The following is a 24,591-nucleotide window of genomic DNA, read 5'->3' as shown; positions in this document are numbered from 1 at the left end:
GAAATATTAAGACAACTATGTGACTTGCTTTTCCCAGATGACACGTTTGAAAACTTCACAAGAACCGGAAGAGGAGTTTTAAAAAATCCAAGTCTTCTTACGACAAATAAAATCAAATTTCAAAGAGTGGAAAAAAACAGATATTTTTCCAAGGAATAAGCCTCTACATTCAGATGATCACCAATTGCAACATCAGAATAGCTGATATAGACAAGTACAAAGTTTGAAAATTTCTCATTTAGTCCAATAGCCATATCAGTTTTTAAACATATCAATAATCATGGCTAGCTATTTAAGTAGAATTCAATATTTACATTACTGTGTTGATATACCTATAATTTACTCGGAGACATTAGAGAGAAAACAGTTTAAATGCTAGGAGAGAAGCAGACAGAGAGGTTGTACCTAAATCGGAGGGCAGCTTCACAGCACTAACTCCGTAACTGAAGGGGACGGGTTCTTCCAACTCCATGAGGGCGATGTCATTTTCCGTCGTGTGGGGATTGTAGTGCAAGTGCCAAATGACGTGCTTCACCTGTTGGCAAAAAAGGAGAATGCAGGAAATATCGGAAGACATGTGAAATATAAGTGGTTTAACAAAAAAAATGCATCATTAACTTTACAAAAATTTCCCACTATTTAGACCTATGAGTATTAATCCTTAATCCCTAAGACTTGCCTGTTAATTCTATTTCTTCTTACTCACATGTGTCTATCTATGAACGTAATGGCAGTACAATGAACCATGAAATTTCTTCGCATTATACTTCTGCTACTGCAAAGACAACTTCCATAAGTTCATCCAGAAATGAGGGTACTGGTACCGGTTACTGTGCGCCATTTATGGCACACAATAAGCAGTGAAAATTGTACTTTCAAACATTTCGTAAGCTCTGAGATGCATTGCTTTCCTAGGTGTACCATTTTCCTCTTGCCATATTCCAGTATTTCTGCATGAGGAAAACTTCCCTGGGCAGCCAAGTGCCAGTCTATCATTGTAATATACCCTTCTGGTATACTGTACTATCTACTTTTCCCCTTTACGTAACGTATTTAGCATACGGGCAATGAGCTTCAGTCTTTCCTATTACAAAATTTCAAACAAGATAATGCTGAACAAAGTCGTGTACTTGATATATTTACGAAACAATTACAAAATTCTGAAATACTGCCGTCACCTTTCTCTACTGATACTTTCTAAGTGCAGACAAGCCCTGGATCCCTCCCAGTTTACTGTCTTTGAAGGACTCACTTTTGCAACGATGTGTTCCGACTCGTTCTTTGTGCTGAGGTCGTGGTCTCCCAAACTGACGACCAGCTTATCCAGACCTTTGGAGAAGCTCCTGCAAAAAGGTAAGGCGGAATCTTGAAACACAGACGGAGATTAACGGACGCATGAAAAGTCAGTATAATACTCTACAACAACAGTAGATCAGTTGAGGTGATATAAAAGGTACCCACGAAAGCAGTAACATGGGTTTAAAGAAACATGCCATCCAAACAGTGTTCCGAGAAAACAGGCAAATGAATGAATGGATACATTAATAACCGAAAGAATAAATATATAAATAAGCAAATAGATGAATACATATATTCTGCCTCTTATAAAGGAAACTTCAATAGAATTCCCTTCGGATAAAGAACCTTCTTTTCCACTTTTGTTTCGTCTCCTTTCTGCTATTTTTTTTATATATGCTAGATTATGGCATACGAATGCTTCTTCTATTGTCCTCCACATATATATAAATAAGGAATTTGGTTATACACTATACTGTTCCCACAGTCTACTTATTAAACCTTGAGAAAATGACACATATCCTACACTTTTTTCGCGCTATTGAAATCATAATTTCAAACACAGGAATGACAAAAAATCATTCTTTTTATCTTCAGGGCTAAGCAAATGAAAGGGAGTTGTCCTCATTTCCAAAGACTCAAATGAAATTAAAATTCTGAGCGTCCTTCCCGTCCTTCGACAGAATCACACTGAGCCAAAAGGACTTGCAATGTCAAGGTCGAGCAGGCCAGACAGATGACGTCACACCGTGCCAATGATTTTGAATTATTCAGTGTACCAAATCCGACGCGGTTGGAATGATGATGAACTTTTGTGTCTCGGACCTTTTCAGATTACACCGGCATAAGAGAAAACCGAGAGAGAGAGAGTGTGTGTGTGTGTGTTAACTGAAATCTATGAAAATGATAACTGGAGGGAGAGATTTAAGTGACAAACAAAAATTCGAGAGAGCAGGTGGGAGACAAGTAATATATACAAAGCGAAAGGTTTGTATATATATTTTTTAGAACATAAAGATACACAACAACCATCCCAAAGAGATTTTTAGGTAATGATGTAATAGAAGATGAAAAAATGAATGAGGGAAATAAGTAAAAAACTGAACAAAATCCATGAAAATGGAAGGAAGAAGGAAGGAAGCAAAGGCAAAAGCAGTGAAGGCATTATTGATCACTTCCTAGACGTCTGGAGCAAGACTGTATCTCAGACAGGTGAGAAGGAAGGCCATTCTTGGGTGACGCCTGGCACTGCTAATGATTCAATTATTCAAGAATTTTCACAGCTGGCTGCATTTTGCATTTAGGACGATCTTGGGATGGCTATTTCGAGTTTCATTTCGTCTGAGCTCAGTAACCAGATTATTTCATCAACAGTTACGCGTCTGAAACCTCTGGCACCCACTTCATGAGAATCATTGTCCAACTCCGGCCACGACTGCAGGAGAAGGAATTACAAACATTTCATGTGGATAAGAGCGACAGTTTAAATGACGCCAAAGAAATCTACTATATTACCTTTCAGGATTCCTAAAAATAATCGTGATGAGGACGTCCATTGCAAAACAAAATCAAGATGATAAGTGGGCATGATAATGCCAGAAAAGCTTCCATTGTATTCACGTAAGTTGTATATAATCTTATTCCGTATCGTTCATGTAACATTTATATATATATATATATATATATATATATATATATATATATATATATATATATATATATATATACATATATATATATAACTATGGATGGACAGAAATGTATGTATGTATACTAAGTTCATAAGGTTTTCCAGGTAAATTTTCTGGATAAACCTCTTAGAAAAATGTAGCTTGGAATGAATACGACATATACAGCAGAAAAAACAAGGCTATGACAATAAGACATACAGATACGGAATTGCAATATATTTCAGTCATCTAAAGTTTTCGTTGGGGTTGAAGACTGTGCAGCATTAAATGGTCTTGTCTAGATGTACATCGTGTTGAGATGGTCTAGTTATGTAGGGAAACCGAGGGACATCTATTGGGTAAATATATTTTTGAATGAGGAGATAAATTTACATGCAAGGAGAGAGAGAGCAGCAGAAAATGTTAGAAAGTTAGTGGCAGAAATTAAGTACCTGGTAGTGTGAGAATGTTAACGCATTCATGAAATGTGGTACAATAAGTTGAGTATCTGGAGGGTTTCGACACTAAAAAAAAAAAAAAGCTTTGCTACTGAACAGTAAGCACGGTGACTATTATTATGTTCTCGGAAGTCATGTCATTTTAAGAAAAGTTATTTCTAGCAGTCTAATTGCGCACGTGCACACACACACAAGCACAAACGACGTGTGTATATATATATATATATATATATATATATATATATATATATATATATATATATATATATATATATATATATATATATATATATTATCAAGTCCTGACATCTTTGTAATTGTCACTTTTATATTAAGCCTCCACCACCGCCATCTGTTGTTGGGTTTTGTCTCCAGATTTAATTTTAGTCCTTGTTTTCCTAGCACCGCTAGTGAGTTATTAAAATTACTTATGTTTATTTTGATCCTTGGGAAAAGTGACTTAACAGCTTACCATGCTTCAGTAAGGGAGAGCTCCATAACCTTAGGTGGTGAATACTTGTTTCCTAATATAAAGTATTGTGATATTGTGCCACTCTTTATAGTGAGAAGTGAGTAAAATACTTTTGATTGTACTTATGGTTGTATCTATCATACGGTAACCATTGGAGGCATATAATAATTTTTCGATCACGAGTGACAACTAAAGCCAAAGAAAGAGGTTAACATCAGGAAAAACGGAAATTCACTACAGTGGGGGCCTGACCGGGATATGAAGTGATATGAAGTGATATGAAGTGATATGAAGTGATATGAAGTGATATGAAGTGATATGAAGTGATATGAAGTGATATGAAGTGATTTAAGCTCGTTAGTGTAGTGATCGAATTTTGTGAATTTCCGTTAATGTACAATCAATTGTAATACCTCCACCGTTGTTGAGCTCTCCCTTCTGCGATCAAGGTGCCGTATTGTATACGTCATCGCAAGTATTACTGATAGTTTGGAGGAAGTGCAGCGCAAGGAATCGGTACTTAGTCGCCGTTCTGTTGCCTTGACGCTGCCGACTATCGCATTTTTGCGTTCCTTAGTCACCCCAGACGTATTGGAATGCTTCTGGATTAATTTCCTTCATAGGGTACTCATCCCCTCTCGCCGATTGTTTGGAGGAAGTGCAGTGCAAGGAATCGGTACTTAGTCGCCGTTCTGTTGCCTTGACATTGCCGACTATCGCTATTGCGTTCTTTAGTCACCCCAGACATATTGGACCACTTAGGGTAACCATCCCCTCTCATCATTCAGGGATAGATTTCCCTCAGGGATTACTGTCCCTCTTTTACAGAATACGAGAACCAAGGAACACGTTTTCCTAGTGCTTTAAGTGAGTTTTGTTAAGGTGACTTTGTACAACCTCAGTGTACGTTCCTTAGTGTATTTTGCATAGTAAAGTGATAGTTTAGTGAAAGTGACGTTGTGCAACCTCCAGTGTATGTTAATTAGTGGTTCTTGTATACTTAAGTGAGTTTTTGTGAAAAGTGACGTTAACTAGTGCATCGTGCGTAGTTAGTGATAGTTTCGTAAAACTTAGTGACGTGTCTTGTTTCTGCGCTTTCGTTAGGGTAACGTTCAGAGGCAGTTCGGTGAAATCTTTGTCTATTAGTATTTATTTCTTTAAAGTGGGGATATATTCATACCCGTGACAGTAAGTGTTAGTGATTCGGTGATTTATTGACCTAGTGATTAGTGATTCGGTGATTTGACCTAGTGATTAGTGATTCGGTGATTTGACCTAGTGATTAGTGATTCGGTGATTTGACCTAGTGCTTAGTGATTCGGTGATTTATTGACCTAGTGCTTAGTGATTCGGTGATTTATTGACCTAGTGCTTAGTGATTCGGTGATTTATTGACCTAGTGCTTAGTGATTCGGTGATTTATTGACCTAGTGCTTAGTGATTCGGTGATTTATTGACCTAGTGCTTAGTGATTCGGTGATTTATTGACCTAGTGCTTAGTGATTCGGTGATTTATTGACCTAGTGCTTAGTGATTCGGTGATTTATTGACCTAGTGCTTAGTGATTCGGTGATTTATTGACCTAGTGCTAGTGATTCGGTGATTTATTGATCTAGTGCTTAGTGATTCGGTGATTTATTGACCTAGTGCTTAGTGATTCGGTGATTTATTGACCTAGTGCTTAGTGATTCGGTGATTTATTGACCTAGTGCTTAGTGATTCGGTGATTTATTCACCTAGTGCTTAGTGATTCGGTGATTTATTCACCTAGTGCTTAGTGATTCGGTGATTTATTCACCTAGTGCTTAGTGATTCGGTGAATCAACCATAAAGGGATAGAGATGTAATACTTCTGCAGTTTAGCCATTGGTGATTCAGTGGTTTAGCAATAGTGATGCAGTGATTCGGTGACAGTGACTCGGAAAGTGCTCGTAGTGGACCAAAAGTGCTTTTCGTGATCCACCATGTCTTTCAACATGGAGAAGTTTTTTGAGGACCCTCGGGGGCACCTCTTATCGTTGAAAGATGCCAAGAAAAATGACCTGCGAAAGATTGCCGAGCAAGCAGGTATTCCTGTATTGCCCTCCATGGTGAAAGCAGAACTGCTGGGTAGAGTTTTGGATTTCCTGGTAGCCAAAGCTTCCGTTTCATCAGAAGAAACTGCTTCCCTTCGGCCCCTTACATTAGGGAGAGGCGTAGCTGAGGCTATAGAGGATCCAGAATTGGTGAAGCTCAAGTTGCAGCTTGAATTGGAGAGAGAGAAAAGGCAGCTCGTCAAGCTGAATATGAGCAGAAAGAAAGGATGATAGCCTTGGAACGACAGGAAAGAGAAGAAAAGATAGAGATGGAGAGACAGCTAGCCAATATCAGGTTGGACGAGAAAGGCAAAGAGAGAGAGCTTGAATGTTTTCCCTCACTAAGGCTCTTAAACTACTACCCCGTTTGATGAAAAAAAAACCAGACGTGTTCTTTGGTATTTTTGAGGACACAGCCACAACCTTGCATTGGCCAGAAGAACAATATGTTCTACTCATTCGGAGTGCACTGAAAGGCAAGGCTGCTCATATAGCTTCTCAAATGTTAGAGGAACGAGATTACTATGTCCTGAAGAAAGCTGTCCTTGATGCCTATACCATTACAGCTGAAGGGTATAGACAGATGTTCAGGAACTCCATAAAAGGAACCTCTCAAACTTATTTGGAATTGTTTCAGGTCAAATTAAAACAGTTTAAAAAATGGCTAGAATCTGAAAACATAACTACCTTGGAACAATTACAGAACTTAATGGTACTAGAGGAGTTTTTGAGGAGAATTCCTTCCAACATTTCTATGTACATCAGAGAACGGCAGGAGAAGGAGGGGAAGAAAGCAGCTCTTCTTGCTGATGAATATCACCTCATCCATAAGGTCAAGAAACATAACTCTACAGATCAGGCAAGTATAAATATTTATTGTTCCTTCTGTAAACAGAAGGGACATGCCATAAAAGACTGTCCTAACCCCGATGTCAATTTTCTAAGGTTATGCAGCCTTCTCCAGCAAACAGCAGGAACAGACCAGAGACTACTCAGAGCAAAAGCCAAGAAGGATTGCTCTCCATTGTTCTCAAGTCACAAATGACTTCTCAGATTTCCTTTGCTCTGGTACTGTCAATAATTACCCTGTAAAGTTGTTAAGGGACACAGGATCGTCACAAACTATAGTAAGTGGTAAATTGAAACCTCTGACCCGGCCTACTAATAAATATGTCACCATCACTGATTTATCCAGTAAATTAGTGTTACCTGTGGTTAATATGTATATAGATTGCCCTTACTTTACTGGAAGAACCAAGTAGCCTTACTGGATAGAGATTTGCCTTGTGAGAAAGCTGATATTCTGCTAGAAATGATTTAGCTGAAGGAACTGTTTTACCTAATCTCATTATTTCTCAACCAGTGTGTGTTATAGAAAATGAGCAGAACCAACAGGAAGTTCTACCTTGTCAAGCCACCACTCGCTCTGCTGCTACTAAAGCTGCAATTGGAGCTCTCACTGATGACGACACCTCAAACACCTCGCCAAGCTTAGCAGACTTGGTTGGTCTCCATCATGATGATTTCGCCAATCTTCAGAGATCAGATGATAACCTTAAGGATTGCTTCAACAAGACTAAAAGTCCCTTGGATAAGAGCCATAAGTTACCTTTATTTTATCTAGAGAATAATATCCTCATGCGTCATTACAGGTCTCCTACACTGACTGACAAAGACTCGTGGCGCGACTATCATCAACTGGTTGTACCTGGCAGCCTCCGATCTTCAATCATGAAATTAGCTCACTCTGCTGAGAGTCATCTAGGCATCACAAAGACATACAGGCGCCTCCTAGAAGATTTCTACTGGCCCAGAATGAAGATGGACGTAAGAGTTTCGTAGAGAGGTGTCATGTGTGCCAAAGTTACCGGAAGGCCTAATGAAAAGATACCACCAGCCCTCTAGTGCCCATTGTGGTCCCTAATACACCTTTTGATAAAATAATTATAGACTGTGTTGGGCCTTTGCCAAAAACTAGCCGGCGTAATGAATATATACTAAGTGTTCTTTGCCCCACTACTAGGTTCCCTCTAGCATTTCCACTTAAAAATATCTCTGCTAGAACCATTATCCAACAGCTGATTAAAGTTTTTACATTGTTTGGTTTTCCTAGGGAACTTCAATGCGATAGGGTACCAACTTTACCAGTACATTGTTCCAGAGTGCTCTCCATCAGTTTAACATCTTTAATGTTCTCTCTTCAGCCTATCATCCTCAGTCCAATGGGGCCTTAGAGAGAGTACATCAGACTCTTAAGAATTTGCTACGACGCTACGGAATGGAAACGGAGAAGGAATGGGATGAAGACCTAGACTTACTTCTGTACACACTTCGTAGCGTACCAAATGAGTCTACAGGAGTTTCTCCATTTGAGATGATGTTTGGACGAAGACCTAGGTCCAACCTAAGCATGATAAAAGAACAGATACTAAAAGGTTCTAGGAAAGAAAATCAGGTAAGCCTTCCCCAATACTTGAAGACCTTGGAGGAGAAGTTGTTGTATATCCATGCCTTCGCTCGAAAGAACTTTCAGCATGCTCAAGAGCTTATGAAGGATAGATATGACAAGAAGGCAAAGGTAAGAGAGTTTAAGTGTGGAGATAAGGTGCTGGTATATCACTGCATACCTGGCTCCCCCTTGAGAGAGAAATTCATGGGACCTTATGAGATTATCAGGCGGACCACAAAAACAAATTATATTATTGCAACTCCTGACAGACGTAAGTCTACTCAGCTTGTACATGTGAACTTGATAAAACCCTATCATGAATCTTCCACAGGTATAGTTAATCATGTAATTCATGACGTTAAGTCTGCCAAGCAGAGTTTTCACTAACGCCTCTTAATCATAGGTCACAGAATGAGATGCAGAATGAGGTGCAGACTCCTACAAAGTTGGTACAGAGGTGAGCCATGAAGATGACGAGACTGATTTCAGTGTGAAGTCTACTTTGTCTTGGAAGGACATGAACAATTCAGAAATTCTAAAGTCCTTCCACAGTTCCTAGACTGTTCACCCAATCAAAAGAAAGACTTGAGTGTACTCATTAGCAAGTATGCATCAATTTGCTCAGATAGGCCTGGAAGCTGCACCAAAGTAAAGCATGATGTGGTACTAGAACCTAATACAAAACCCATCAGACAATCTTTTTACAGGGTATCTCATCGCCATCTGCCTATCTTGAAACAGGAAGTGGAATACTTACTGGAACATAACCTCGCCAAGCCCAGTACATCCCCGTGGGCTTCTCCATGCATTCTGGTAAGGAAAGCCAACAATACCTACCGCATGTGTACCGATTATAGAAAACTTAATTTAAAGACTGTCAAAGACTCTTACCCATTGCCCAGAATAACTGATATAATAGATTCTGTCAGTTATGCCAAATATTTAACTCAAATAGACCTGCTGAAAGGCTACTACCAGATTAAGCTAACAGAAAGGGCCAAAGAAGCTTCAGCGTTCATCACTCCTTTTGGTTTATTTGAATATAATGTATTGCCATTTGGCCTAACCAATGCCCCAGCTACATTTCAGAGGACTATGCAAGACATCATCAGGGGACTCCCCATGTATATGTGTACCTGGACGACATTGTCATAGCAACCACTACCTGGGAAGAACACCTGAGAATACTAAGTTCCTCTTCGAAAGATTAAGAGAGGCAAACTTGACCATCAACCTTGCAAAGAGCTCCTTTGGTAAAGGTCAGGTAACTTATCTTGGTCACATCATAGGCAGTGGCACTATTGTTCCTAAGGATGTGAACATTTGTGCCATCCAGGAATATCAGAACCAAGGAATAGGAAAGAGCTTAAGACATTTTTAGGCATGGTGTCATACTATTCCCGATTTTGCCCAAACTTTTCAATAATCACTGCTCCACTTTTGCTCTAACTTCAACCAAAGTACCTTTTAAGTGGACATGTAATCATAACAGGGCCTTTGATCAGCTAAAACTATTTATGATTTCAAAGCCACTTCTACAAGCTCCTGACTTCACCAAACCTTTCTATCTTCAGGTAGATGCCAGCAACATCGGTTTTGGTGGTGTTCTTTTACAGAAATCGTGAGTGATGGTGCTGCTTTTGCCTCTGTTGGAGAGACTCTTGCCCATAGCCTATCATTCTGGATTCTTCAAAGGGCCACAACTCAGATGGGCTACAGTAGAAAAGAATTATTCAGTATAATCAACACGGTGCTACATTTCCGTCCATCTGGAAGGCCTGAACAATGTTATTGTCTACTCTGACCACATGCCTCTGAGTTTCCTCCACCGTGCGAAGTTCACCAATCAGAAACTCCTCAGATGGTCCTACATCCTCTCCTCATTTAACATCGAAGTGAGGAAAATCTTGGGATCACAGAACACCATCGCCGATGCTCTATCGCGTCAACCTCAGCTCCTAGGAGTTGAGAGACATTAATCTTGAATTGTATAAATCTCCATCTTTTTAGTTATATTCTTAAAATAGTCTTGGATAGTAATTTTACTCTCAAAAGGGGAGGAATGTCAAGTCCTGACATCTTTGTAATTGTCACTTTTATATTAAGCCTCCACCACCGCCATCTGTTGTTGGGTTTTGTCTCCAGATTTAATTTTAGTCCTTGTTTTCCTAGCACCGCTAGTGAGTTATTGTAAAATTACTTATGTTTATTTTTGATCCTTGGGAAAAGTGACTTAACAGCTTACCATGCTTCGGTAAGGGAGAGCTCCATAACCTTAGGTGGTGAATACTTGTTTCCTAATATAAAGTATTGTGATATTGTGCCACTCTTTATAGTGAGAAGTGAGTAAAATACTTTTGATTGTACTTATGGTTGTATCTATCATACGGTAACCATTGGAGGCATATAATAATTTTTCGATCACGAGTGACAACTAAAGCCAAAGAAAGAGGTTAACATCAGGAAAAACGGAAATTCACTACAATATATATATATATTGTTAGGAACAATCGCTTGCCGATTGTTCCCTTGGTGGATTGTTGCCTCTTTTGTTTTCTTTGTTTTTCTTGCTGGCGAGTTGACGTCTGATGGATGGCGTCAGACTTCGCCAGTCAGGTTCGTAACAGCAACCAGTCAGGTTCATAGCAACAACGAGTCAGGTTGAGGGTAGCAGCAAACTAGCTGGAGTAGCAGCAGCAGCAGGTATTCGTACTTGCGAGTCAGGTCCTAGCAGCGAAGAGTTTCTTGAGGACGAGATGGTTGCCGTGTCGGCTCTGTCATGGTCGTCGTAACTGGAGGAGGACGTCAGTACGTTTCTTGGAGGACAGAGATGGTTGCTGTGTCGGCTCTGTCGTGGTCGTCGGTACTGGAGGAGGACGTCAGCACTGTGCGTGAGGACAAGATGGTTGTCGTTTCGACTCTGTCGGAGTTGTCCTGCAGTGTTCCTTTGAGCTGCCAGTTTATGTATTTAGTTCTGCTGCCAGGGTATTATTTATATTTTTGAATGGCTTATTAATTTGCTTTTGTAATGTTATTGCGCTGGTCACTTGTTTGTGCTGCTAATGTTTATTGTGTTTTTGATTCATTTATGTTTTACTGACCAGTTTATTGTTGTTGCTCCTGTTAAGTGATTAATTCACTTGTAATTATGTCCATTTAATTGTTTATTTTAAACTGAACCTGACTCACTGTAAATATTGTTAATAAATTAATTTTAAGGTAATTTTTTTTTGTATTTGTTCTGCTCCTCTCTCCTTTGTTTGTCACCTCTCGTCAGTCATTACAGCCCAATTGCTTGTTTATTTTAAAGAACCTGTCGATCTCGAGAGGCGAGATCATAATATTGGCGACCTTAGGCCAGGGTTGGTTCTGTTTTGGCTGGCGGGGGTGTGGCAGCATCGGGGGAGAGTATTTTGTTTGTAAAAAAAAAAAATTTATTGTAAATTTTTTTTTTTTCTGTTAGGTGGGGAGGTGTTAGGAACAATCGCTTGCCGATTGTTCCCTTGGTGGATTGTTGCCTCTTTTGTTTTCTTTGTTTTTCTTGCTGGCGAGTTGACGTCTGATGGATGGCGTCAGACTTCGCCAGTCAGGTTCATAACACCAACAAGTCAGGTTCGTAACAGCAACAAGTCAGGTTCGTAGCAGCAACGAGCCAGGTTCTGGAGGGCAGAACGACCGATGGTCCAGGGCAGCAGCGAGCCAGCTGGAGTAGCAGCAGCAGGGTATCCGTACCTGCGACTTTGCGAGTCGGGTCTGGTAGGGCAGCGAAGGTAGCGGCAGTGGCAGCAGCAGCAGGCAGTTTTTGGAGTCGACGTTGGTCGAGTTTTTGAGCAGCAAATTGGAGCACGCCTACGAAGTGGAGCACGACGTAGAGGTGGAGTGTGACCATGAGTAGTCGTGTGACCACGAGCTGCTCATCTTTGTTGACAGCGTGAGGCTGTCCTGACGTCTCCATCGGGGTATTCTGGTTGGTGGGTTCTCGTCCCCGTTGTGCAGCTGAGGGCTGTCTTGGTGCCCCGATGGAGGACGTATGTTTGGGGTTTTTTTTCTGCCTGCTGTTTTTTTTTTTTTTGCCTTTTTTTTTAATTTTAAGCTACTTTTTGATTATGAAGTTAATCGTTTATTTAACTTTGTTTTGTTTAGTGCTGCCTCTTGGTTTTTTTATGCTTATGGTTTTATCTTTTTACCAGACCTGTCTCACTTGTAAATATTTGTAAAAATAAATTAATATTAAGCTTATTTTATTGTTTTTGTTGTTTTCTCCTCCTTTATTTGTTGCATCTGCCGTCAGTCATGACAGCCCCGTCCTGATTATGTTAAAGAACCTGCATAACGGCCCACTCGGGTCGTTACATATATATATATATATATATATATATATATATATATATATATATATATATATATATATATATATATATATATATATATATATATATATATATATATATATATATATATATATATATATATATATATATAATATATAAATATATATATATAAAGGAAAATGAAACAACAGGTGGTTGCTGGGCCTTTCGACACACGGTCCTTTACTTGCACACTGATGAAAAATATAAATATAAGTTTACAAGAAAGTTCATATAATTGACAGATGAGATACAGATATCCCTGAGGGTGGGGATTATAATGGACAGCTGCACCTGGAATCCAACGCAGTTGAAGAATTAGTGGACCTACCAAAACAATGGTAAATCTTTTGAGAGGTTTTACAAAGTATTAGGACCAACTGGCTCAAAAGCAGGAAGGAGTCAGTTAAAGGATTATACAGGGGAAGAGACTGACCACCAAAAATGATATTAGAATGAATAAGCTGATTACATATTTATAAAAGTACAACACATTTTCTCCTTTTGGTAAATAACAAATTTTGCAAAATGAACATTTTCCAAAAACTATTAAACATACAAATACACAGAAAACATATATAAGGTAACTAATTAGTAATTAAGCCAGTGATTTTATCTTTAAGGTCATTCTTGAACATTTTACTAATACAGGGGTTCAAGGGCTGAAGAGAATTACAATTGGAAGTAAGCTGTATAACTGCAGATTCTAAAAGATTTCATGAAAAGATTTCTCTCAAAAAATCTTGTAGAATCTGCAATTATACAGCTTACTTCCAGCTGTAATTTCAACCTTAGTCCTGGCATGCATTATTTGGATCCCTGTATTGGTAAAATGTTCAAGAATGACCTTAAAGATAAAATCACTGACTTAATTACTAATTAGTTACCTTATATATGTTTTCTATGTATTCGTATGTTTAATAGTTTTTAAATATTCATTTTGCCAAAATTGTTATTGTTTACCAAAATAAGAAAATGTGTTATATCTTTATAAATATGTAATCAGTTTATTCATTCCAATGTCATTCTTAGTTGTTAGTCTCTTCCCTGTATAATCCTTTAATTGACTCCTCCCTGCTTTTGAGCCGGTTGGTCCTAATACTTTGTACAACCTATCAAAAGATTTAAGTTTTGTTTTGGTAGTTCCACAAATTCTTCAACTCTGTTGGATTCCAGTTGCATCTGCTCCTTGTAATCCCCACCCCGAGGAAATCTGCCTGTCATTTGTCAATGATATGAACTTCCTTGTAAACTTGTCTTTATGTTTTTCATCAGTCTGCTGGTAAAGGACAGTTGTGTCGAAAGGCCTAGCAACCACTCCATTGTTTCTTTTTTTCCTTTGTGGCATTTGCTTTTATGTACACATTTGTCACATTCCATATCTTTGTGACTCAGTTATATACACACACATACATGTATATGTATATATATACAGAGTATATATATATATATATATATATATATATTATATATATAATATATATAATATTTATATGTATATATACATGCATATATGTATATATTTATGTATGTGTGGGTGAGAGAGACAAAGAGAGATAAATAGAGTCAGAATATTACTTCACAATGAGGTTACTTCCACCTCAAAAACAAAAGCATATAGGAATAAAATCAAAGTTCGCTGAATGTGAAGATATGAAAAATCCGGTCAAAGGCTACAAAAGGATATCCTTTCGTCAGTCTGGCTCCGGAATTGGGTGAATTCTCTTTCATGTAACATGAAAACACACATTCAGCCCACCTCTTAAAGGCTCTCCCTGTTTCTTTCTATTTATATAAACACCGGTAGAAACAGGCGTACTTCTCGTCTCTTTCTTGACATTGATTCCCTTCCAGTATAAAGAATTTTACCTTTTAACATATATATATATATATATATATATATATATATATATATATATATATAATATAGATGTATATATGTAGATATGTATGTGTGTGTGAAATATAAAAACACCATATTGTGTTTCTCAATTATCTACAGAAGGATCCACAGTAATATTCTTGATTAGAAAGACGAACTGTATTTGTAAAACTATATACAGAGCTTATGGCTTTCGTCCATCCTTCAGTGGATTTGATCCTTTACATATATATCTATCTATCTATCTATATATATATATATATATATATATATATATATATATATATATATATATATATATATATATATATATATATATATATATATATATATATATATATATATATACATATATATATATATATATATATATATATATATATATATATATATATATATATATATATATATATATCTATATGTATATATATATATATATATATATATATATATATATATATATATATATATATATGATATATATATAATAATATATATATATATATATACTATATATATATATATATATTTTTACACCTAAACATGCCCGACTATTTTATATATTTATAAATATATAAACATATATATGTACTGTATATATGAATTTTTAATAAACATCACTTTTTCATATTTATAAATAACTTACCACCCAAGTATGAATTGCCTCTGCACCGGCACAATTCGAACTATGGCCTGGTTTAGAAACGATGACCTTCCCGGGTGAAAATCATTATCCATCGTAATTTCTAAACCAGGCCATTGTTCGAATTCCGGGCAGTGCACAAGCACTTATCATTGACAATTTTCCTTGAGTGCAAGTTATTCTCAAAGTATAGTGAATTCGATATTATACGGTATTTGGTGCTTAATATTTGTGTATTAATATTCATATATGTGTGTGTGCGTGTGCCTGTGTGTGCTGCAGTAAATGGAACACAATGCTTTTAAAACCTGACTAAAGGGTGGCGGAAGAGCTTTTGACATTACCTCTTACGAATACTGACCTTTAGCAGTGAAGCCACTTAGTGCAAGTGTTCCACACCTCTCCTCTCGCGTTGTACACGAAGTGGCTAAAGATCAATGATTACTTCAGAAGCGTTTGTAAGACGACCCTTCAGGAATCAGAATTTAAATCTTGGCTAGCACGTATCAGTTCAACAAACCCTAAAATTGTGTTGGGGATCTGACCTCAAAACTCATTAGTGAAATAACTTTTTTGGAGACCATTTATCTGAACACATGACGTCAAACGAATTTTCGATTCTTTAAGGTGCCCTTGCAACGTCAGAGGGAAAATAAACGTTGAGCATCATTGCTGAGTTTACTGCTCAGTATTTTGTAACTGCACGGGATTTTTCTATTCAAAAAGAGCAAGAAAATTAGATGACCTTAAAAGTGCAATAAAGTTATTTGTCCTTGCTGTAATCAAAGGAAAGCTTCTGTAGATAATTTCGTACAGAAGTTCTCTGACGCTGGGACAAAAGAACACTGAATTGAGAGAGAGAGAGAGAGAGAGAGAGAGAGAGAGAGAGAGAGAGAGAGAGAGGAGGGAGGCAGGGGATGTTGTTTGCTTCGCTCTTTACATGATTTGCCAGTTTCGCCATATAGTAGTACCCTTCTCCACAGTCTAGACACGCTGCCATGTATAACCCCCCTCTAATCTCTTCCCCCTCTACCGACTTTTTCTTCCTAACTATTTTATTCCTAATGGTGTTTTTGTAGCTGCCTATCAATTTGAAATTATCTAGCATTCTGTTGATGGGTGCAATAGAGTTGATAGGCAGCTACAATAACACCATTAAGAATAAAATAGTTAGGAACAAAAAGTCGGTAGAGGGGGAAGAGATTAGAGGGGGGTTATATACGGCAGCGTGTCTAGACTGTGAAGAAGGGTACTATGGCAAAACTGGCGAATCATGTAAAGAGCGAAGAAAACAACACCTGCAGAACATAAGGCATTATAATCAGACGTCGGCAGTTGCCAAACACTGTTGGCAAAATTATCATAAAATAGACCGGGAAAATATGAGTTTTCTGTACAGGAACACCAACAAAAAAGCCAGACTGGTTGTAGAGAACGCCTTCATAACATGCGCCAACAACACAATGGCAGGGAACACGGGAAACGGCTTTGAAGACAGCATATCTAGAAAAATCGTATACTCCACAGTAGCAAGGAAACGAAGGAAAAACGCAAGAGAACGCATGGAAAACAGACACCTGGAAGAAGAAGGGGGCAGAGATTGGCCAAGATCACGAGGTGGTGTGGGTCACACAGGAGGAGCTAGGCGATTATAGTATTAAAAGTACCCAGCACACAGATATAAACACAGCTGGACTGCGCCTCTGCTCACTGTACGGATACTTGATAATGTGGACTGTTCGTCCAAGAAAGCTTGTAACTTTTTCTGAATAAATACTCCATTAGATACCATCCAGTTTGAATGAGGTCCTTTCAGTAATTCTACTAATGCACAGAACAATTGTGTATGTGATAAAGTTAATATATATGTATGTATAAACTAGGCTATATATATATATATATATATATATATATATATATATATATATATATATATATATATATATATATATATATAAATAACAGAACAATTATATATATAAAAGTTAATAATTGTGTGTGATAAAAGTTAATATATATGTATGTATAAGGATATATATATATATATATATATATATATATATATATATATAAATATAAGTACAAGAAGTCGCTGCACAGCCGACCCTTAATTTGCCCTTAGTTATTGAGAGTAGAATTGTCGCTGCATGGCCGGTCCTTGTGGACCTAGATATCAAAACAATTAAAGTTATCAACAGTTTGATCTGTACCTTTCCTTTACCTGAAACAGGCATTTAGATGGCAAGGTCGAAAGAGGCAAAGATGAGAGGCTGCATGCCACTCCCTTAAGCAGCTTAGCCCAAATAAGCTGCTTAAAACAACCTTCCTAAAGGCAGATTGAGGTGGCTGGATTGTCTTTTCACAGGACACCTGGGGAGATGCAAGCAGACCATCAAGACACCTGGAAGATGACGCATCTTGGGCACGGTCACCATGCGGGCCTGACATCAGGGCCCCTACTCTTGACAGATGCCCTACAAGGAGCCAGGACAGGAGGATCTTGGCAGTCAGTCACGGGGCAGTTGGTGGGCAGTATGCAGTTGGGCCGTTAGCAGTTAGCAATTAGCCATACACGCAGGCGAGTGATACAAGACGCTGAGAGGTCACCCTCCACCCTTCCACCCAGATATCCAACCCAGACTCCTGACGTGTGCCCCGTACTACAAGTCCTCCTCGAACTCAGGCGCTGATCTACAGTCCACCTCCAACCGCGGACCCAGTACCACAGTCATCCTCGAAAGGACCTATTCAGGAACCTGAGTACGATGTCGTGTGTGTGATGGCCCGCTGTCATTCTAAGCCAGAGCCCCGCTAACCCCCGCCTTTAAGGTAAAGTATGAGTGGAGACCTTTTCAGTCACGACTGTTTGCCCTTTTGAAGTGTTACCGAGTGCCAGTATTGCTTTCTCATCCTTGTGTCATTTGTTCAATGCCTTTTGCAGTGTTTCGTGGTCCACTGTAAAGTGTTCAGTTATTCCTTGAGTCCTTGGCACCCTCAGTGCAGACTCGAGTCATATTCGGTGTTATATTTTCCTTCACTGGCGTGTAATGTGTAAATCTCTCTTGCAGAGGGACCTATTCGCAGTGGACTCTTCTTGGACTGTGCCTTGCCCTTATTCAAGACTCCAGTAGGAGGATCTTCAGGCGTTGCAAGCCCCTTTAACAATTCAGTTACCCATTTTCCCTTTAACAATTCAAATTACCCAATTTATCCCAAGTTTTGCCATTTTCTTAATGCTGCTCATTTTGTAAATATAAACTTCCTAAATTTATCCTAGAAATCATATAACCTCAGTGTTTATATAACATTTTATATTATGATGTATATATATATATATATATATATATATATATATATATATATATATATATATATATATATTCTTTTTCCTGTAATACTACAGTGTAATAAAAATAAGAAGGCACATAAAACATCCTTTTTCGTTGTTTCTTTTTGTTTTTAGAATATGGACGATTTCCAATTTACAAAAACATGAAGTCAGAACTCCTTAGGCCAAATAAAGCTAAAGTTTGGCGATGGATCTGTCTGTATAAATCTCTAGAAATCACATAACAAGTGCCCGAAATAAATGGTTTCAACGTTTAAATAGTGTTTTATATATATATATATATATATATATATATATATATATATATATATATATATATATATATATATATATATATATATATATATATATATATATATATATATATATATATATATATATATATATTTAATACCTGTGATTTTTCATTCATATATAATATAATGTATATGTATATATGTATATATATATATATATATATATATATATATATATATATATATATATATATATAGTGTAAATTCACTACTGGCGGACACTTTTCAGTGTCGATGACCTTTGCTGTTGTGGAGCCGGGCTTACTAAACTAAATAATTGGTCAGTCATCACACAACCGCACAAGGTTAACAGATACGAGCGAGTGACAATCACTTCGAGTATAACAGGAGAAAAAACATGAGAGATGAAGCAGAGACATTCCCAGGTACTCAAACGGACTGAGATATTTCCACTGTCTCAGTCACGATTTGACTTCGAACATTTAACGGAATCTTTCTGCTGGTGAGAAGTGATTTGATGTGCAACACACATCATCAAGTGACTGGGAGCTATGCAGCAAATGACTCCAGGGCCAGGGGAGGGTTACACTCATATATATAAATGCTACAGTTTTATCAGTTACTATTATCGTTATTATTCCTTCGTACAAGTTAGCAACGGGGGAGGGAGGCGGAGGGAAAGGGGACAGAGTTCTATGTTTTGAAAGGTGTGAACACTGAAGTTAATCTTGAAAGAGTTCTAATGTCTTGAAAGGTGCGAACACTGAAGTTAGTCTTGAAGATGACTGACAGAGGGGAAATATTGTAACTCGCTTTCAGTAATGATGTTCCATTTAAATAAGGCGCATATCACGCATGCAAACATAAATACGCCGGCTCATACAAAACTCATTTTGAATCAATTTATTCCCACTGAGCAAATAACTACAGATGTCTCTGAGGTTTAAGTCGTAGGGTGGAGGATCTTCATGTTAGGAGGCCAGCCTGACAACCATTCAGCTATAATTAATCGTTTAATAGTATTTATTTACAGAACACGTTCAATTTCATACCTTCAACAGGAAGTATTAAGGCTTACCCGAACACACAATGAGCAGCAGTCAAAATATGGCGATCACTGATCAAGGATCCCCACAGAAGAATTTCTTGTTGTACACTAGCGCCACCTGTTCGCAAACACAGACATGAGTAAACAATGGGAAACTAATATCACACATGCTTTAGGGAAACATATGAACACCATTTTAAATTCAAAACCTTAGAATCAGAATTAATCACTAGACATGAAACTAGCATTATACGCAAGTTAAGTTCATTTAGTGTGAAGTTTAGTCGATAACCTCATATAAATTGTAGAACAAAGATTCACTAATAATAAAATCTAAAAACTCTGTTGCATGTGGGAAAAGGTAAAAATTTACGTGATCAATTTTCCTTTGAGTTCATGGACAAAACACATAAATAAAACATGGGAACGATGTAATAGAAAAGTCTTCCAACTGGAAAACTTCAGTTCATTTTCCTTCAGTTGTTAAATTACCAAAATGTATGGAAGTTCAACTAACCATTATCTTTCAGTCCAAAAGTTTATTTAAACATAATTCCAATTTTTTAGGCAATCCTACAATGGTTATTATATACGTACTCTTAGTAATATTTAAGTAAAATCTTTTTACTTGAATAAACTATGAAAAAGGAAACGGCCGTAAAATTCTCCTTGCGTCTGTAGAGCAATAAGAGAAAATCTGACAAAAGTGAATAATCGACGCGTGACATTTCGAAAGGCCGATCGAAAATGGACCAACAGTTTGAAGAGTGGTTGGAGGAGAAAACAAGCAAATACCTAAGGGTGACTATGACTAACAGGTATGAATGTCAACAACTAGTTAAAATCTCTCTCTCTCTCTCTCTCTCTCTCTCTCTCTCTCTCTCTCTCTCTCTCTCTCTCTCTCTCTCTTTCTTACCTGCCAAGGATATTCATTAATGCCAGTGTAACTTCCTCCAATGACCCTGAAGGTAGGCGGTTCGTGCTGTTCGTACTGATAGCAATTGTCGTTCACTTTCAGTTCGAAGGCTGAAAATCAACAGAGAAAAATGATGTTCCAGTTTTAGCAAAGGATGGCACCAAATAAACCCTACATTCTAAAGACATTAGAAGTTGACAAACACGTTGAAGATGTATTATAAGTCGAAAAGAACTACGTTATTTTCATTTGCATATATACTTTTCTATAATGCGTGGTAAAGGAGTAACTTCGTTGATTTATAAATGAGGCCCAGATGAAATATAAGAGAAGATACGTCTGTTGACCATAACTTCCGCTGCTGAGAAAATATGTGGTAACTACAGAAGAAATACATAATTCAGCAAAGAGAAAGATGATAGTTTACAACGGATTATGCTCGATTAAAACTAAAATTAAACATGATAACATCTATGTACATATACTGAATACATATACTGTTTGTATATATGTATGTATGCATGATGTATATACAAATAGACACCAAACGCCTTTTCCCTGTCGAATGGGGTGACGCCAGAGGGGCAACACCTCCGGCTCTTCAGCAAGTCATTAGGGATGACGTTGCCACCTCCCACGCACCCCACCCCTTCACACGGATAACACACACACACACATATATATATATATATATATATATATATATATATATATATATATATATATATATATATATATATATATATATATATATATATATATATATCAAACAGCGGTGGCCACAGCCAGGTATACATCAATGGGGAGGCGGACATAAAGACTTGTTAAAAAGGGTCAATTTATTCCCGACGTTTCGTAATGGCTTCATTACATTTTCGAGGGCTGTATAAAATAAATAACAAATTACAAAAAGGGTATAAATTTAAATTTAAAAAATTAAGCACAATGGATTACAAATAAAAAAAAATTAAAAATAGAAGGGACAATTAAAAAGGACAACGTAAAAAACAAAACAAAATCTCTCTAAAAAATATACGATATAAACAAATATAAAAAGTAAGCAGATATGGACCAACCTATTCAGTGGCAATGTTAAAACTGAACAGAAAACGAAAGACTAAAGAGAGGTACAGTGTGCCGGCATAGGTTTGGCTGTTTAACAAGGGGACGACTCGTGTAATCATTAATGATTCCAAAATGGCCAATTCATGGCTGCTAGAGGCTCGCCCTAAAACAGAAAAATCCTTATTTTCAATTGAAGTTTTACATATTCTAGAGTGATTTCTGATATTCGAAAACTCTGGGTTTGTAATTTTACTGCCTGTCCTATAGCTTTCTCACGATGAGAGTCCATGCGTACCTTCAGAAGGCTCCTGGTGGATCAATATAAGTTCTAAATTACATTTAGGACACGTATATATATACACACACCCGGAGGACATGTAAGGGCATAAACGATCTTTGTACTTAAATAAAGACCCGATGGTGAATTTTTATGCTAAATTTCCATTTTTATTTGATAATACTTTTAGAAAAAACTTTTCACAACAGATCCAAAGTAAGTTTGGAGCCATTAAGGTCCACCTGATACCTGTCAATCCTCTTACCATCGGGTCTTTATTTAAGTACAAAGATCGTTTATGCCCTTATATGTCCTCCGGGTGTGTGTATAGCTATACGTGTCCTAAATGTAATTTAGGAACTTATATTGGATCCACCAGGAGGCTTCTGAAGGTACGCATAGACTCTCATCGTGGAGTAAGCTATAGGACAGGCAGTAAAATTACAAACCCAGAGTTTTCGAATATCAGAAATCACTCTAGAATATGTAAAACTTCAATTGAAAATAAGGATTTTTTCTGTTTTAGGGCGAGCCTCTAGCAGCCATGAATTGGCCATTTGGAATCATTAATGATTACACGAGTCGTCCCCTGTTAAACAGCCAAACCTCTGCCGGCACACTGTACCTCTCTTAGTCTTTCGTTTTCTGTTCAGTTTTAATATTGCCACTGAATAGGTTGGTCCATATCTGCTTACTTTTTATATTTGTTTATATTGTATATTTTTTAAAGAGATTTTGTTTTGGTTTTTACGTTGTCCTTTTAATTGTCCCTTCTATTTTTAATTTTTTTATTTGTAATCCATTCTGCTTAATTTTTAAATTTAAATTTATACCCTTTTGTAATTTATGTTATTTATTTTATACAGCCCTCGAAAATGTAATGAAGCCATTACGAAACGTCGGGAATAAATTGACCCTTTTAACAAGTCTTTATGTCCGCCTCCCCATTGATATATATATATATATATATATATATATATATATATATATATATATATATATATATATATATATATATATATATATATATATATATATATATATATATATATATATATATATATATATATATATATATATATATATATATATATATATATATATATATATATATATATATATATATATATATATATATATATATATATATATATATATATATATATATATATATATATATATATATATATATATAAATATATATCTATATATAGATAGGTAGATAGATAGATACATGCACACACATATATATGTGAGGTAGTTTACAGTTTAGTTGGCCAGGCCACGCAACACCTACTGCCCAATCTACAATCACTCCGCCAAGGTAAGCAGTTCTGCGCCCCGACCTTGCTCGCGACCCAGCAACCCCACGTGCATGCCCCGAGATCTGACCCAGTCTATTCCCAGTTTGCCAAGATGTCGTCCGTGCTGTCCGCGTTGCATCCCTCTCATATGCAATTTGCCGCCACCAATCCGGTGATGATACTCGATTTAGCCGTGCTTTGCAATGACGAGAAGTCATTGATAGTGTATTTAATGAAGAGTGGCCTTGTTGGTGACTTCAGCGGTGTTTGTGGCCACTGCAAAGAAGGAACTGTTGGTCTGGTGAAACATGGCGACAGTTTCCAGTGGCGTTGTAACGCACGCCACTGCAGGAAACACACATCCATTTTCCGATTATTCTGACTTCGACTAAGGTAAGTTGGATTTTTTATCAGTTTACGATTACACATTTTACTGGCTTTCTTGGGGGGGGGCGAACCCCCCCTGACCAGGTCAGGGCACGCCATCTTGTGTGAGGTTAGGTAGGTCCAATCTGGTTAGGTCAGGACCTGGCATAACAGGAAAATTTTGGTCGAATTGTGTTAGCTGGCTTTCTGGGGGGGTCCAGGGGGGGCAAAGCCCCCCGGCCATGTTAGGGCATGCCGCCCTATGTTAGGGTAGGTAGGTTACATCTGGCTAGGTCGCAACCTGGCACTACAAGAGAGGTTAGGTCTGTTTGTTAAGGAAATGATGGTAAACATTAGCTTCCGACCCTCCGCCATCTTGTTTGTACTCGTCCGCCAGTTTCCTAGTCGGAACCTACTGCTACCTGGTGGTGGGTAACGACTAGAAAACTGGCAGACGACAGACTTGGCCAACTAAACTGTAGGCGCTCCTATATGTGTGTATACATATTTATAAATGTGTGTATATATATTTTTATGTATGTATGTATATATATATATATATATATATATATATATATATATATATATATATATGTGTGTGTGTGTGTGTGTGTATACAAACCTGTGTGCACACCATGAGCAATTACACTCACATCAGTAACAAAATGCTCGAAGAATATCAAGTGGCAATTAT

At 37.4% G+C, this 24,591-nt stretch overlaps 1 pseudogene; it reads right to left on the bottom strand.

The window, feature by feature from the left end:
* Positions 1 to 24,591, bottom strand: part of LOC136847465 (serine protease filzig-like) — a 79,014-nt pseudogene that overhangs the window by 37,180 nt on the left and 17,243 nt on the right.

Source organism: Macrobrachium rosenbergii, chromosome 16, assembly GCF_040412425.1.
Source record: "Macrobrachium rosenbergii isolate ZJJX-2024 chromosome 16, ASM4041242v1, whole genome shotgun sequence".
Taxonomy (NCBI): Eukaryota; Metazoa; Arthropoda; class Malacostraca; order Decapoda; family Palaemonidae; genus Macrobrachium; species Macrobrachium rosenbergii.
The sequence above is the reverse complement of the archived record's forward strand: the minus strand, read 5'-3'. Positions and strand labels throughout refer to the sequence as shown.